Below are 15,765 nucleotides of genomic sequence, written 5' to 3' on the forward strand. Positions count from 1 at the left end.
TTGCACGACAATTCTCTTAATGAGGCATCAGTAACACACAAAAAGCACTCCGTCTTCAGGCCACAAGTGGCCCATCGGGACCATCCCGACCGCCGTGTCATCCTCAGCTGAGGATAGGGATAGGAGGGGCGTGTGTTCAGCACACCACTTTCCGGGTCGTTATGGTGGTTTTCCTTGACCGGAGCCGATACTGTTCGGTCGAGTAGCTCCTCAATTGGCATCACGAGGCTGAATGCACCCCGGAAAATGGCAACAGCCCATGGCGGCCTGGATGGTCACCCATCAGTAACACACAGTATGTCTATAATTGAATTTTACTCCATGGTTTTTACCGTACTGATATTGAATATTTCTATTTTTATGCAGTAAAATTATTATTCTAATCTAATGACGGAATGGCATTCTTCCAGTGCATCGCGCATTTGTTTGTGATTTGCCCAGTTATTGTCTTCCATGTCCAAGAAAAGCTGAAAGCACAATATGACAGAGGACAAACAGAAACTGCACTACTGAAGAAGCGTAAAACCATCTTAGATTGCGGCACAAAAGATGGATGGTGCAGTTGGAAATTTCAGTTGCTGATACGAAAAAACAGTATGTAATCCAGTTCCTTATATGTCACATAGTGGAAATTTAACGGGCCTGTTGGAGGAGCTTTTGGAACATCGAGCTAGTGGTAAAGTATCACCATACAGGTATCCTCAGTAGGTAAGGAAATTTGCTCTGAACCTACAATTTGTTATCCTAACGCATAAAGCTACTTAAGAAATTTTGTGAAATTAAGTCACTCAAGTACACTTCACTTCGGTTATTGAGATGTTCATTATTTATAAACAATGGCCATTTTTTAAAGCGAGTGAATTTGGCGAAGAAACTTATAAAACTGCTCGTCAAGCATTACTTATTTGCAGATTAAAAAGTTTACGTAAATCTAAATCTTGTGAGCAGAAAGACAAGGCTGTATGACAACTATGTATCAAACTTATTTTTTTAAAAAAAGTCCGTGAAATCATTGCAAAATTGGAGCGCCAACGAAAACACTGTACAATACCAATGAAACCTTGTACAAATCAAATGTCAATAAACCATCTTATTGTCTTGTAAGTCATTATTATTATTATTGAATTACTTGTCTTAATTATTTGTAGCACGAATGTTTTTAGAATTATTCTCGTACGTAGTGGACTGTTTTTTAGAGGCTGTGACTGTATGCTAAAAATACCCAGTCCAGTCACATTAAAGTCACCACCGCCTATATTCGACGTCAACGTGCAACAACTACTCACAGACTGCAGGTGGCAGCACGACCGGTGGAAGGTATATAAAGTGTGTCGTGGGAGCAGAAAAACAGAGCAGTCGTCGTAATGCGGGAACGGAGCGAATTATCTTCCAAGATGCTACTCCAGGCGGGTGTAAAATGAATGTGCGCAACGGAAAACAATAAATGCTAAAATGAAGATTTGACCCTGTCTGACTACCCCCCAGAAGCAGATCTTAGGATCTCTTAATTCTATAAATTACAATCTAAACATATGTTAATGGATGAAGGCAACTAATCCTGCTAAATGATGAATGTTGTTCCTGCTTATATATTTATTGTAGATTAAAAAATCCTTTATACACTCCTGGAAATGGCAAAAAGAACACATTGACACCGGTGTGTCAGACCCACCATACTTGCTCCGGACACTGCGAGAGGGCTGTACAAGCAATGATCACACGCACGGCACAGCGGACACACCAGGAACCGCCGTGTTGGGCGTCGAATGGCGCTAGCTGCGCAGCATTTGTGCACCGCCGCCGTCAGTGTCAGCCAGTTTGCCGTGGCATACGGAGCTCCATCGCAGTCTTTAACACTGGTAGCATGCCGCGACAGCGTGGACGTGAACCGTATGTGCAGTTGACGGACTTTGAGCGAGGGCGTATAGTGGGCATGCGGGAGGCCGGGTGGACGTACCGCCGAATTGCTCAACACGTGGGGCTTGAGGTCTCCACAGTACATCAATGTTGTCGCCAGTGGTCGGCGGAAGGTGCACGTGCCCGTCGACCTGGGACCGGACCGCAGCGACGCACGGATGCACGCCAAGACCGTAGGATCCTACGCAGTGCCGTAGGGGACCGCACCGCCACTTCCCAGCAAATTAGGGACACTGTTGCTCCTGGGGTATCGGCGAGGACCATTCGCAACCGTCTCCATGAAGCTGGGCTACGGTCCCGCACACCGTTAGGCCGTCTTCCGCTCATGCCCCAACATCGTGCAGCCCGCCTCCAGTGGTGTCGCGACAGGCGTGAATGGAGGGACGAATGGAGACGTGTCGTCTTCAGCGATGAGAGTCGCTTCTGCCTTGGTGCCAATGATGGTCGTATGCGTGTTTGGCGCCGCGCAGGTGAGCGCCACAATCAGGACTGCATACGACCGAGGCACACAGGGCCAACACCCGGCATCATGGTGTGGGGAGCGATCTCCTACACTGGCCGTACACCACTGGTGATCGTCGAGGGGACACTGAATAGTGCACGGTACATCCAAACCGTCATCGAACCCATCGTTCTACCATTCCTAGACCGGCAAGGGAACTTGCTGTTCCAACAGGACAATTCACGTCCGCTTGTATCCCGTGCCACCCAACGTGCTCTAGAAGGTGTAAGTCAACTACCCTGGCCAGCAAGATCTCCGGATCTGTCCCCCATTGAGCATGTTTGGGACTGGATGAAGCGTCGTCTCACGCGGTCTGCACGTCCAGCACGAACGCTGGTCCAACTGAGGCGCCAGGTGGAAATGGCATGGCAAGCCGTTCCACAGGACTACATCCAGCATCTCTACGATCGTCTCCATGGGAGAATAGCAGCCTGCATTGCTGCGAAAGCTGGATATACACTGTACTAGTGCCGACATTGTGCATGCTCTGTTGCCTGTGTCTATGTGCCTGTGGTTCTGTCAGTGTGATCATGTGATGTATCTGACCCCAGGAATATGTCAATAAAGTTTCCCCTTCCTGGGACAATGAATTCACGGTGTTCTTATTTCAATTTCCAGGAGTGTATTACAAAGTTTACATTTCCTAAGTAAAATTACTGATCAGTGGCCCTACTCTGCCCCTTATTATGACTGCGCGATCTAATATCAATAACTCGAAATGACTGACATAATCTACGTAGCAATCACTAGAAGACACTACTTTCAAAGATGATCTACGGTGGTGTGGCACCTCAGTGGAAATAAACTAACGTGATCACAGCTGTTTAGCTTTTATAGCCCCAATAAGCCGAAGCAATTTGCGATATCACCGTATGTACTGCGTCCGGTGCGTCGAAGTGCCGGTTCTTGTACTCGTCTGCGATGTGGAAGAACTCCAGCCACAAATAAACTCTTTCAAACACTAGGACGGCAGAAGGTGGTCCTCTGACTAATGTACTGTAATACTGTCTTCTCTTCTCTGTGTTCTACAGGTGAGAAACGCGAACTCCCAGCCACAAGGACGGAGTTCAGACAACGTCTCACCGTAAGTATGGGCAGGGGAAGTGCTCTGAACTTGCTGAACGCTGCGTACTGAACGACGACTTCCAACCAGGAGGTGAAGTCCAGAATCGTATAGGTTTGCAAGAGTACAATGCCCAACTGTTGTAACTATAAACTCTCCTGAGAACAAAGACACCAAGTCCGTCCGTCCCAATAAAGCTGATATCGAGCGACCGTCACACACGGGCGCTCACAACCGAAGACCTCGTCTCTTCACCGCTGGCCTCCCAGCAAGGCTCGGCTCCCCACCATCGTAATTCAGAAAACGAATCATATTCCCGAAACCACGGAGTATTTTCCCTGTCTACAGATTCTTCCGAACGCCGTCCAACCATATTTTAGTCTTTTGTCGCCCAGCGCGGAAAGATCGCGAGGAAAAACCTATACTCGTACAATGGCACGCTTCTGAGTAAAAATCCTTGGAAATAACCCAGCCTGCGTGGTTTCAGAGGTGCTGCTTCTTCGTTCCTCTCGCCTGCGTCCAAGATTTTCAGCGTTCGGAAGTATTATCCGGTTATCCTTCCGGCCCCTACTAGAATAGCGGCCGGCCGTCACCATATTGTGCACCAGAGCTCAGGTGCCGCAACGTCTGTGTAGCTACTTCCTGTGTTTAAGCAGGACCAACACCTGTGTGGGCCTTCCACCCAGAGCTTGAGTTCTGCCTGCCATTTCATCTCCACTGGCGTTCCAACCTCTATTAGTTTAGGCAATCATTGACTACGCCGTTTTTATAATAAAGTCCCTCCGTCACTTTTCGTGCAATAAGCGTTAGCAATTATTTACAAGACGTACTTGAGAGTGTCAGTCTCCTTTAAATATTCATATATACGATGTACAACCTATCACATGATACCTAATTGTTTGTAGATCACGGCAAAGTATGTGGATGAGTGGTTGTAAGGCGCGAAGTTACAGCCACCTTACAATCTGACATCCGAAAGAGCGTGGTCATTCGGTTTCGGGGAAAGGGTAAGAACGGCTAAGTTTCTAAACTGTTCGCGTGCTGCCGTGGTTAAAATATACCATGCGTGACGAAATGACGCTATCCAAAGCCGGCGCCGAGGCAACTGTGGGGCACCCACGGGCCATATATGACGCGGGTGAACGACGGCTGTGGAAATGTGTGCGGGCGAACAGACGTGCAACTGTTTAGCGACCGAGGCCGAGATGAACCAAGGGGTCACCGACAGCTTCTCGTCAACGACCGCACAGCGAACGTTGCTGCATGTTGACCTCGGCAGCAGTGGCCTGGTTCCTGCATCCATGTTGACTCCTCTTCAACAGCGATCAAGGCTGGAACTTTCATACGGGTACCGTAAATGGACGTCCACTGAACGGCAACAGGTAGGCTTTTCAGATGAATCACGTCTTGCGCTCCATCAGACGGATGACCATCGGTGTGTGCAACGTCTGAAAGCGAACAGCCTCCAACAAACATCAGAAGGGTCCAGGCTGGAGGACATTCCCTAGGTGGTGTCGTCATTCTGAAAGGTACAGTTGATCAACTTAAATACACTACTGGCCATTAAAATTGCTACACCAAGAAGAAATGCAAATGATAAACGGGTATTCTTTGGACAAATATATTATACTAAAACTGACGTGTGATTACATTTACACGCAATTTGGGTGCATAGATTCTGAGAAATATGTACCCAGAACAACCACCTCTGACCGTAATAACGGCCTTGATACGCCTAGGCATTGAGTCAGACAGAGCTTGGATGGAGTGTATGGGTACAGTTGCCCATGCAACTTCAACGCGATACCACAGTTCATCAAGAGTAGTGACTGGCGTATTGTGACGAGCCAGTTGCTCGGCCACCATTGACCAGACGTTTTCAATTGGTGAGAGATCTGGAGAATGTGCTGGCCAGGGTAGCAATCGAACATTTTCTGTATCCAGAAAGGCCCGTACAGATGCAGCATGCGGTCGTGCATTATCCTGCTGAAATGTAGGGTTTCGCAGGGATGGAATGAAGGGTAGAGCCACGGGTCGTAACACATCTGAAATGTAACGCCCACTGTTCAAAGTGCCGTCAGTACGAACGAGAGGTGACCGCGACGTGTAACCAATGGCACCCCATACCATCACTACGGGTGATACGCCAGTATGGCGATGACGAATACACGCTTCCAATGTGCGTTCTCCGCGATGTCGCCAAACACGGATGCGGCCATAATGATGCTGTAAACAGAACCTGATTTCTTCCGAAAAAAATGACGTTTTGCCACTCGTGCACCGAGCTTCGTCGTTGCGTACACTATCGCAGGTGCTCCTGTCTGTGATGCAGCGTCAAGGGTAACTGCAGCCATGGTCTCCGAGCTGATAGTCCATGCTGCTGCAAACGTAGTCGAACTGTTCGTGCAGATGTTTGTTGTCTTGCAAACGTCCCCATCTGTTGACTCAGGGATTGAGACGTGGCTGCACGATCCGTTACAGCCATGCGGATAAGATGCCTGTCATCTCGACTGCTAGTGATACGAGGCCGTTGGGATCCATCACGGCGTTCCGTATTACCCTCCTGACCCCACCGATTCCATAATCTGCTAACAGTCATTGGATTTCGACCAACGCGAGAAGCAATGTCGCGATACGATAAACCGCATTCGCTATAGGCTACAACCCGACCTTTTCAAAGTCGGAAACGTGATGGTACGCATTTCTCCTCCTTACACGAGGCATCACAACAACGTTTCACCGGGCAACTCCGGTCAACTGCTGTTTGTGTATGAGAAATCGACTGGAAACTTTCCTCTTGTCAGCACGTTGTAGGTGTCGCCACCGGCGCCAACCTCGCGCGAATGCTCTGAAAAGCTAATCATTTGCATGTCACAGCATCTTCTTCCTGTCGGTTAAATTTCGCGTCTGTAACACGTCATCTTCGTGGTGTAGCAATTTTAATGGCCAGTAGTGTATGTATCTATCCATTCCACTTTTCTTCGACGCGATGGCATCTACCAGCAGGACAATGCAATGTGTCACACAGCTCGCACTGTACGTGTGTCGATCACCAGGATTAGTTTACCATACTCCAGTGGGCACCAAACTCCCTGGTTTTAACCCGAATCGAGAATCTATAGTACCACACCGATAGGACTGTTCGCGCCATGGATTCTCAACCGAGAAACGTAGCTCCCGCTGGCCACGGGACTGGAGCCGACGTGGCTTCACATCCCAATCGATGCCTTCCAGAACCTCACTGACTCTATTCCTCCACATCTCGCAGAGGTCCGCAGTGTAAAAGGTGGTTATTGAGGCGTTTGATGGGTGGTCACATTAATACGACTGGCAGTGTATAAACTAAAAAACTTCGTGTTCTGCCTGACGGCATGTCTTGTTATGGGGGAAGCCTCATCAGAGAGTTCCACCGCATGAGCGTCTATGGATGTGCTTCCAGTGGTGGCTTCCCGTTGCCTTCCACTGGTGGTGATGATAATGAGGACAACACAACACCCAGTCTCTGAGCGGAGAAAATCTCCGACCCAGCCGGGAATCTAACCCGGGCCCCTTCGCGTGACAGACCGCCGTGCTTACCACTCAGATAGTGTATAAACAAAAATTCGGAAAAAAAACAGAAATTATCTGCGGTAGTGACCGTTTCCATCAGCTAACAAGAATGCGTTTCAAAGCTTGCTCGATAACCTTCTGATGGTACCTGCTGAAATTGCTGTAATGTATGCGCACTTTGCAATAAGAAGTTATCCTGGGTGCACGAACATGTCGTCTTCTAATTTTATCCATATTCCGACGACGACCTTCGCTGTTACACAGGAATCACCGCTGTTTACTGTTGTTTGAGAAAAATGAAGCCAGCATGAACTGTTTGAAGTTAGTTAAAGACAATTTCAAGGGGCGTGACAGAGCCCTTGACTGTAGAAAAAATTGCGGACGGGAATTCAACTTGCTTCAGATATGGCGGATGTAAAGCGACTCCATGAAATTTGAACTCGTTGGCCGCGCCCTCTGCAGCCACACAGTCGAAATTCGCTGCCTGTGCAGACCGAGTATCTCTGACTGCGCGTCGATATCGACACTCGGCCTGGATGGGGAGTCTGAATTTGGGATAGCAAGAACCGATTGGTTAAAATCGTAGCGTGGCCTGTTAGATGACAAACGTGTACATGAAGTGTGCAACACTTGCCACGCGTGATCTACATGGTGTTATTCACAGCCGTCGTCGGACATCCGTTACGTTACGGAATGGCACCATCCCTGTCCTGAAAGTATGTTACAAAGTGGGGTATCAATGACGTACAATAGTTCATTTGCTTTAAAAGGTTTGAAACGGGGCGAGTCACAGCCAACTTGTGACATAATCTCCAATAATGATTGCCTATCGAAGTTGGAGGGCTCCAAACGATGCATATCGAACTTGCGCTAGTAAATCGATTATGGAAGTATCAAAAAATGGTTCAGATGGCTCTGAGCACTATGGGACTTAACAGCTGTGGTCATCAGTCCCTTAGAACTACTTAAACCTAACTAACCTAAGGACATCACACACATCCATGCCCGAGGCAGGATTCGAACCTGCGACCGTAGCAGTCGCGCGGTTCCGGACTGCGCGCCTAGAACCGCGAGACCACCGCGGCCGGCAATTATGGAAGTATCGTGGCGCCCGTTATAATGAATTATTTGTGATCATCATTTTTATCAGTTTTGCGTTGTTTCTTCAGTTCGTGTAGATTACATTCCCGCCGTAATTGTTTGTGATTCCATTGGGAAATCGACACGGTTTCTCTTGATAGCGAGTGTAATGTCTGCTGCTTCTCGCGTTTCTTCTGCGGATTGCCTCACATGGAAAACTAATTCCATGCATATCGAGCATAAATGTTTGACTTTTTGCCGAAAATATGGACTTCCGCCGGACGAGGAAAGGAGGGACTGTATTGACTGTGGTGCTGCGAAGTCTGTGAAACTTCGTACGAGGAGTGTGAACACCTAGATTCCGTTGCAATTTCATTGAGGACCTTGCGCAAAGCGAACCAGCATCAGGAAAAATTCGGGTTTCGAGTCCTCCAAATTATCGATTCAGACGAGCGTAATTCTTGTGTCGTGCTGGATTCGAGGTTACACGCTGCAAGCCACAGCGTCAGAAACTGAGTTATCGGCAAATAACCGTGTGTGACTATTTCGGGTTTTGCCGGGAAGTATGCTACGTGATAGTGATAAATGACAGTGTTCTAATTGGTGGACCGAATACAACAGTAGAAATAGACGAATCTCATATTGCTAGACGAAAGAATCGGGGAGGACGACCTTCTAAAAGCGAAGTAGATCATATTTGGTGGGGTAAAAAGGGAGTCCTGCAAGTGTTTCGTTGTAAGGTGTTGTCCCGAGACAAGGCGACTTTAGTGGGTCTCATAAAACATTTCATACTGCATGGAACAAAAGTCATCACAGACGGGTTTCAGTCGTACCAGAGTCTCAAAGCTGAAGGTTCGAGCACGAATTCGTGAATCACTCTGTGAAGTTCGTCTCTTCAGATGACGCCAGTGTCCATACTCAGAATATAGAGCGGCTGTGGAAGTCTGTCAAGGCTACCATAAAAAGAGAAGGCCATACAGGACAGAGGGACGAAAGGTACTTGTTCCAGTTCTTTCACAACCTGCGTTTTCAGGGGAAAGTCGATGCATGCGACACTCTGCCGATATTCCTGCTCGATATTGGCAGAGTTTACCCTGGGTACGGGAAGAAAATAATTGCCCCTGTAGCTTATACAGGGTGTTTCAAAAATGACCGGTATATTTGAAACGGCAATAAAAACTAAACGAGCAGCGATAGAAATACGCCGTTTGTTGCAATATGCTTGGGACAACAGTACATTTTCAGGCGGACAAACTTTCGAAATTACAGTAGTTACAACAGATGGCGCTGCAAGTGATGTGAAAGATATAGAAGACAACGCAGTCTGTGGGTGCGCCATTCTGTACGTCGTCTTTCTGCTGTAAGCGTGTGCTGTTCACAACGTGCAAGTGTCCTGTGGACAACATGGTTTATTCCTTAGAACAGAGGATTTTTCTGGTCTTGGAATTCCACCGCCTAGAACACAGTGTTGTTGCAACAAGACGAAGTTTTCAACGGAGGTTTAATGTAACCAAAGGACCGAAAAGCGATACAATAAAGGATCTGTTTGAAAAATTTCAACGGACTGGGAACGTGACGGATGAACGTGCTGGAAAGGTAGGGCGACCGCGTACGGCAACTACAGAGGGCAACGCGCAGCTAGTGCAGCAGCTGATCCAAATGACGCCAACGTCCACGTATCGTCTCATGCACCAGAGTTTACACCTCTATCCATACAAAATTCAAACGCGGCAACCCCTCAGCGCCGCTACCATTGCTGCACGAGAGACATTCGCTAACGATATAGTGCACAGGATTGATGACGGTGATATGCATGTGGGCAGCATTTGGTTTCCTGACGAAGCTTATTTTTACCTGGACGGCTTCGTCAATAAACAGAACTGGCGCATATGGGGAACCGAAAAGCCCCATGTTGCAGTCCCATCGTCCCTGCATCCTCAAAAGTACTGGTCTGGGCCGCCATTTCTTCCAAAGGAATCATTGGCCCATTTTTCAGATCCGAAACGATTACTGCATCACGCTATCTGGACATTCTTCGTGAATTTGTGGCGGTACAAACTGCCTTAGACGACACTGCGAACACCTCGTGTTTTATGCAAGATGGTGCCCGGCCACATCGCACAGCCGACGTCTTTAATTTCCTGAATGAATATTTCGATGATCGTGTGATTGCTTTGGGCTATCCGAAACATACAGGAGGCGGCGTGGATTGGCCTCCCTATTCGCCAGACATGAACCCCTGTGACTTCTTTCTGTGGGGACACTTGAAAGACCAGGTGTACCGCCAGAATCCAGAAACAATTGAACAGCTGAAGCAGTACATCTCATCTGTATGTGAAGCCATTCCGCCAGACACGTTGTCAAAGGTTTCGGGTAATTTCATTCAGAGACTACGCCATATTATTGCTACGCATGGTGGATATGTGGAAAATATCGTACTATAGAGTTTCCCAGACCGCAGCGCCATCTGTTGTTGACAATTGTAACTACTGTAATTCCGAAGGTTTGTCTGCCTGAAAATGTACTGTTGTCCCAAGCATATTGCAACAAACGGTGTATTTCTATGGCTGCTCGTTTAGTTTTTATTACCGTTTCAAATATACCGGTCATTTGTGAAACACCCTGTACATCACGCGGACTGTAACAAGACGACAACAACGACGACGACTAAGGTAAGTCGTCTCCTTTGAATTTACAAATGCTTCTCTAACGCTTTTCTTTTGTCGTTGCTGTAGTGACAACTTGAAACACACTCGTAACGCGCGCCACGAGACTTCCATAATCGATTTACTATCGCACGTTCGATATGTATCATTTGGAGCCCTCCAACGTCGATAGGTTATCATTCTCGGAAATTACTGAGAAAACGTAAAACCTAACCGTTCCTTTGTGCTTTACAACAAAAATAGAAAGCAGCTGATATGCTGCCTGTGTCTACATAACGTGCGTTTATCTCAATGTGGTCCTTGAAAACGGACAAATTAACACGAAAAATAGAGGTCCTCAGTCTTAGTGTTCACTCTTTAGCGCCGGCTATTCGCTTTGTCCAAGTAATGGTATGATCCGCCATTACAACATGATTTTCGAGCAGAGTTTACGAAAATTATAATCAATAGGAGAATACTGGTGATTTTTTGTAGTAGTCAACCACTTATTACTTTTCGAGAAAAAACAGCGAATGATGGATGGACTAATTTTCTTTTATTTGCCTATTTAATATTTTGATTATATGTATCTCGAAATGGAGGGAGTCAAAATTTTACAATCTCTGTTCGATTTCTACGTATATTACAGGAAATAGCAGGAATAACAGACAGAAAGTCAGTTATTTCAGAAACCGGTTAATTTGAGCGGTTTTAATGGTCCGTTTAAACTGGGGCTGGAAAAGCCAATATAATCGAAAAGTAGTTGCTTCAGCAATAACCGCCATGCCGTATTTGGATAGCGATCACATACTCTCCTACTGTGATGCGAAATCTTTTCAGATATTGTTTTTCTTTCGAGGGACAAAGAGAATACAATCGATATTAGCTCCTTCCGCTAATACCGTAAATTCGCGAAATAACGATGCAAGTAAATAAAAATTAACAAGCAAGGCAAGAACACAATGTAGCGCTGCAATTAAGCGCGATGAGAATTAGTGAACTAGTCCCGGCGGAGGGTCGAGTCCTCCCTGGGGTATGGGTGTGTGTGTTTCTCCTTATGATAATTTACGTTAATAGTGTGTAAGCTTAGGGTTCAAAATGGTTCAAATCGCTCTGAGCACTATGGGACTTAACTTCTGAGGTCATCAATACCCTAGAACTTAGAACTACGTAAACCTAACTAACCTAAGGAAATCATACACATCCATGCCCGAGGCAGGATTCGAACCTGCGACCGTAGCGGTCGCGCGGTTCCAGACTATAGCGCTTAGGACCTCTCGGCCACTCCGACCGGCGTAAGCTTAGGGACTGATGACTTTAGCAGTTAAGTCCCATAAGATTTCACACACATTTGAGCAATTAGTGAACAACACGCAGTGACCGAGAACCGGCCTGCTTTGAATGAGGCCATCCACGTGGCGCTACTGTCCCGTCAAAACATTCCTGCTATGACGCGACGTCCGGAGTGGCCGTCACTGTCTGGAATACGTTTTGATGTCGACTCCCGCACCCGTGACGTAACATCTAGCGTGTATCGACGTTTAAGCGGCGGCGAGAAGCAATCAGAGCGGCCCAGTGATGTATCGGGCGGCATCCTTTCCGGAGGGGCAGTAAATCGCGGTGGCCCGGCCTGGCCGCCAATGGAGTGACGTGTCCCGGGTCGGAGCCGGGTTCCAGGAAGCCGCGGCTGCTCGTTGGAGTGCGGGACAAGCGCTTGGCGCCTGCGGGCCAGCCAGCCCACGCGGCGTTATAACCGCGTCTTCCTGGAACTGGAGGACTGAGAGGGTGGGAGGGAGGAGGGGATTCCTGCATCGAGCCATTCAGCAGACGGAGAGTCCCCGCCCCCCGCCAGCACTCTGCGCCACTACACTGGGGATTCCGCCGCAGCTCGCCGTGTAATCCCCTGGACAAACTTCTGCTTCTTTTTATGTCTCTCCTCTGTCACACAGCGGGTCTGCCCTTCGGTCCGCGTCGATTTTCGTGACTCCTTTCTCTTTCATGGTCGCACAGTACTCTCTACACGAGTTCACTTGCACTCGTGAATTGTCTCCGATAATCTTTTCATCTCAAATTAATTACACACGCCAAAGAAAACATATTTTTTCGTCATTTTTGTCCTCCGTTATTCTTCTGTTACTTCTATATTCTAGGAGACTGTTGAAACGTCCCCTTTGGAAAAATTTATAAATGACAGTTTTGGAAAACCTCCTACGATGTTTGATTTTCAAAGACTTGAGCAGAACTGAACGTACTCAGACATTTCTCTCTTTACTTATTCTAATCAACACTAAACTGACACACAATGTTTTTAGCGCAACGCAATCTGACTTTCAATAATCCCTACAAAAGAATGGCCCTGACTAACAATAACCTATACCTTTCATGAATCACTTACCTCACAAAAATCTTCGTTACTCGAACTACTGCAATACAGCGAGCGCCACTACTGCCAGCTAAATAAAAGATTCTAACTACTGAAGGCACTAACTACTGATAGGCATAGTTAGCAAATGAAAGATTTTGATAGATTACAAACAATGTATTTACCTTAATAATGTTCAAAAGTCATCATATATATATCAGTTCATGACATCCATTCTTACAAATTTCGTTTTTCTGACGGACACACGTGCAGATCTTCCGCTCTCAAAACTCCGCCATCTCGCTCCCCACATCCACCAGTGCTGGCGGCTCACCTCCAACTGCACAACGCTACGCGCTGTTCACATCCAACTGCCCAACACTACAATAGCAAATATTCCAACAATGCAAACCAGGCACAGACTGCACACAGCCCAGTCAGTGATTTTCATACAGAGCGCTACGTGGCGTTACCAACATAACAACCTAAACAGGCTACATACACTATTAGTTCTGTATTCTTCGAAATGAGGACCGTCTTTGCTACTAAATGAAAGGCTATTTTTTTGTGCCATACGTGCTTCGCTTCTTTTTATTTATGAAGCTCTTCAGTGGCCTGTTTTATGTAAATAATAACTGCGTTATATAATGCTATCTCAAATTTATTTGTTATTCTCTTAATTTATGCAAGAAACATGTTTTTTGGGGAGCTGGTTTCGTAGAGTTAAATTACTGTTTTTGCTTCTACTTGCCGTTTGATGATATACTACATGTGTCGTCCCGGAGTTTTAAACACTTCACTTTCACTCTTTTGCCGTGTGCTGGCTGCGTGTGTTTACTGTACACTGGGTGTTCCAGGAGGAATGGTCAGCATTCAGTGGTATGGCAGGAACCATCATTCGAAGCAAAAATGATTAGAAAACATGCGCTCTAAAACACATACCTTATGAAATACGAGCATTTCTTCTTTATCTTCTATACTGTGAAACAAATCTTTTCTGCTGAATACGTCCTCATAGTTCTTAAGACATGCATTTTGCAGCCAGTGTTTACTAGAATTTTTTGCTTCGAATGATCGTCCGTGTTATATCCATGAGAATTGACCATTCCATCTGGGACACCTATATAGTGATGCCAAATGCTGCTGTGTGCTTTGCTTTCGTCTATTGTATGTTTTGTGGTGTCTATATGTGGTTTGATATTAGTTTTTTTGTTACGTGTCTGAGTGTGTTAATATGTGTGGTGGGCCCTGCTTGTGGGGGGGGGGGGGGGAGGGGGAGCAGGCGGAGAAGGATAATTTTGAGTGGAAAGAACCGCAAAGACTTTTTTTTAAGGAGTGCCAGTTGGGCGTGTAATTGAAATCTGGTCGAAAACGCAGAAAATCAAGAACCTGTTGTACGTAGGCCTGGTTAGTACATCTTCAGAACTACAAATATGCAATAATATGGTCAGAAAATGGTAAGTAGGTGTGTGTAATGAATACCTATATACTGTTGTGTTCTGTTTACTTTGTATCACGATGAAGGAAGGGAAAAGGCGAAATCCAGTGCCGGAACACTGCCTAATCATCTCGAAATGGTTCAAATGGCTCTGAGCACTACGGGACTTAATATCTGAGGTCATCAGTCCCCTAGAACTTAGAAATACTTAAACCTAACTAACCTAAGGACATCACACACATCCATGCCCGAGGCAGGATTCGAACCTGCGGCCGTAGCAGCAGCGCGGTTTTCGACTGTAGCGCCTAGAACCGCTCGACCACCCCGGCTGGCGCTATCCTATGACCCAGCGCTATCTTCTCAGCGTATTTGGATACAGTAGACAGCGTCCCGAGAAAACTGACTTATTTTTTACGAGAAGCGCGTTCTCGCGCGACCCGGACGGGACGCTTGCCCGCTTGGCCCGGCGCTTGCCAGAAGCGACGCGGCCCAGACGAGAGACGGAGAGGCGTTAATGAGCGGTCGGCGGCCAGCGCTGTGTCCTCGCGGGCGCACACTGCGGCGCCGACGCCGGCGTCCGCCGCGATCAATAGGCGTCGCGACGCCGTGGGGCGTCCACTGGCGTCAGCGACTCTCCCCTCCCCGCGCCTCTCCACTCCACTCTACTCCTCCACTCTCCACACACTGGAGCGCGAGCACCACCACACCGCGCCTCCTGGCCCACTTACCCCGACTTCTGTCTGCGGTCCGTCGTGCCACGTTCCAGTCACAACAACAAAACGGTGCAAAAAAGCATTTCAATCGTCATTGATTACCTTGGGCATGACTCCAAAGCAACTTTCACAAGTAATGTTTATTGTTTATGAAAGCGAACATTTAAATTTCCGTTATTCTTCATTCACTTGTGAACCAGATCTCAGAATGAAACTGGTATAGGCAAGCGTATTCAAATACAGAGATATGTAAACAGGCAAAATACGGCGCTGCTGTCGGCAACGTCTATATATGACAACAAGTGGCTGGCGCAGTTGTTAGATCGTTTACTGCTGCTAAAAAGGCAGGTTACCAAGATTTACGTGAGTTTCAACGTGATCTTAAAGTCGGCGCACGAGCGATGGGACACACCTTCTCCGGGGTAGCGATGAAGTGGGGATTTTCCCGTGCGAAGATTTCACAAGTGTGCCCTGAGTATCAGGAAACCGGTAAAAC

This window comes from Schistocerca americana, chromosome 4, assembly GCF_021461395.2.
Source record: "Schistocerca americana isolate TAMUIC-IGC-003095 chromosome 4, iqSchAmer2.1, whole genome shotgun sequence".
Classification (NCBI taxonomy): domain Eukaryota; kingdom Metazoa; phylum Arthropoda; class Insecta; order Orthoptera; family Acrididae; genus Schistocerca; species Schistocerca americana.